Source organism: Pongo abelii, chromosome 23 (assembly GCF_028885655.2).
Source record: "Pongo abelii isolate AG06213 chromosome 23, NHGRI_mPonAbe1-v2.0_pri, whole genome shotgun sequence".
NCBI classification, from domain to species: Eukaryota; Metazoa; Chordata; class Mammalia; order Primates; family Hominidae; genus Pongo; species Pongo abelii.
The window spans coordinates 3108104-3110603 of record NC_085929.1 but is presented as its reverse complement, the minus strand read 5'-3'; positions in this window follow the sequence as shown (position 1 = coordinate 3110603).

Genomic DNA, 2500 nt, shown 5'->3' with positions numbered 1-2500 from the left:
CGGGGCCGAGGCCCCGGCCCGGGCCCCCCCCCCGACCCGGGGAAAGGGGCGAGCGACCGGCGAGGCGGAGGTCGACCCGCGCCACACGTCGCACCGACGCCTGTCCGGGAGGGACCACCGGGCCGCGCTCGGGCGCACGCGCGCGCCGAACGGGGCAACGCCACGCGGGGAGGACGGGCTCTCCCCGACGCCGACGCCCGGGACGGACGCCTCGGGGAAGGGCCGCAGCAGGCCCGGGAAGCGAGGCGCACCCGGGGGCGCGCCGAACCGATTCGGAAGACAGGGCCGGGAGAAGACGACGAGACCCCGGGCGAGGCCGAGGCGAAGGGGAAGGCTCGAGAAAGGCGGCCGGCGGGGGAAGGGGACGCCGCGGGACCCCTCGGGCGCAGCCGACCGCGGCCGGGACACACGCGGGGGGTCTCACCTCCCGCAGCCTCCGAGCGCGAAGGCGGCCCCCGCGCGGCACCCGGAGCGGCCGACTCGACCTTCGGCGATCCGCGCGGCTCCCCCACACCGCCGCCGCAGTCGCGGCCAGCCCCCCGGAACCCTCTCTCTCCCGCACGCGCCACAGGCCGACCCCTAAGAAAACCCCTCTCCGGGAGCCCACCGGGGCCCAACGCCGGGGGGGCCGCCGACCCGGTCCCGAAGGCGCACGCCGGGGGACGGGGACACCGGGCCGACCAGCGGCCGGCGGCGGCGCCCCCCGAGGCGGTGCCGGGTTCGGTCCCAGGCGAGGCCACCACCGACGTCGAGCCGGCGAGCCGCTCGGGGAGGGGAGAGGATCGGCGGGCGGCGGGCGGGGAAGGGGGGCACAGGGAGGCAAGGGCCGGGGAACGCGAGGGCGAGGGCACCCGGGAGCCCGCAGAGCGGCGGCTCGGCGGGAGAAACCTCGGGCACGGCCGGGCCACCAGGAAAACACGGCCGCGGGATCCCACCGCCACCGACACGAGGGCGGTCCCGCGGCGCCCCGCCTGGGACGCCGGACGGCCCTCGGCACCCACCGAGACCCGCCTCACGAGCCCCGGGTCCCGCCACCGGGGGCCCCGAAGCGACCACAGCCACCAACCCGACGCCAGGGCCGCATCGCTCGTCATTCTCGTCCAGCCTCCGACCCGGTCCCGCTCCGGGAGACCGGCGCGTCCCCAGCGTGGGACGCTTTCCCGGAGCCAGGCGGCCCAACCCCGCGCCCACGCGCACGCGGTCGTCGGCACCGCTCGCGACTCGGCACGGGAGCGGGCGGAGAGCCGACTCGCGGCCGAGGTGGGGGTCACGCGCCGGACGGAAGGCCGCGCACACCCACCGCTCGCGGCGGCCGCGTCCCAACCCGCTGGGACGCCGGGCCCGGCCCGGCGGGATCCTCCCCCGACTCGGAAGGGGGAGGCGCGGGCCACACAGCAGGCAACGAGCCGCGCTCGGCCACCACCGCGGTGGCCGGCGGAACCCTCGCTCTCCCCACCCTCAACCCGTCGAAGGGGAAGCGGAGGAGGGTCCTCTGCGCGCGAGTCGCTACGACAGCGCTACCATAAGGCAGAAGGAGACAGAGGCGGCAGGCCGGGAGATCCGGCACCCCAAGGCACACCTCTCTCAGATCGCTAGAGAAGGCTTTCTCACCGAGGGTGGGTCACACTCCCCACCCGCCGGTCGCCCCTCGTCGGGCCCGCAGAGGCGCTCGGGGACGCCCGGGGAAGGGAGGGGGCCTGCGGTACGAGGAGAAGCGCGCCTGCGGCGACCTCGAGCGTTCGCGGTCAGGGCGGGGGGCCCGGCAGGCTCACAAGGCCCCCCCCCGTCCACCCGCCTCCTGCGTCGCTTCCGAGGCAAAGCCACGCACGCGACCGGTCGGAGGCAGAACGGCAGCCCCTCGGCGGCCGGCCGGCGCACGCGCCACCGGCCCGCGCCCGCCGCGATCGCTCACACGGCCCTCGCGCACCCGCCAGAGGGGAGCATGGGACGTGCGCTCGCCGGACCCGGCGGCGCCCTTCCCCGCGCGGGAGGAGCGCGCATCTCATCTCACTCGACCGCCTCGAACCCCACGCCGACGGGCTCCCCTCGGGACCCACGCGTGGACACCGGAGGAGGGGACGCCGGGGGTGGGAGGGACACACCACCGCTCGGCCTCGGGCACCTGAGGGACAACCCGGAGCGCTCCAGGAGCACCGCAAAGGCCCGGGCGGAGCCAACGCTCGCGCGAAACCCCCGAGAGGGCAGCACGACGGGCCGGCGGGACGGCACCCCCACCGCCGCGGAGGGGGCCCGCCCGCAAGTCGACGACCGCGGGAGGCGAGAGCGAGGGGTGCCCGCCGCGTCAGAGGACCCCGCCGACCCACCCCGCGAAGCGGAGAGCGGGGACGGGACAGCCAGGTCAGGCCGGGTTCCGCACCCCACGCCTTCCCAACGCACCACCGGCAGGCGGACGGAGCAGAGGCAAGGGGCCCCCGCGGGCGGGGCGAGAAGAACGGTCCCATTCGCCACGAATGTCCGCCCCTCGCCCGTCGCGGCTCGG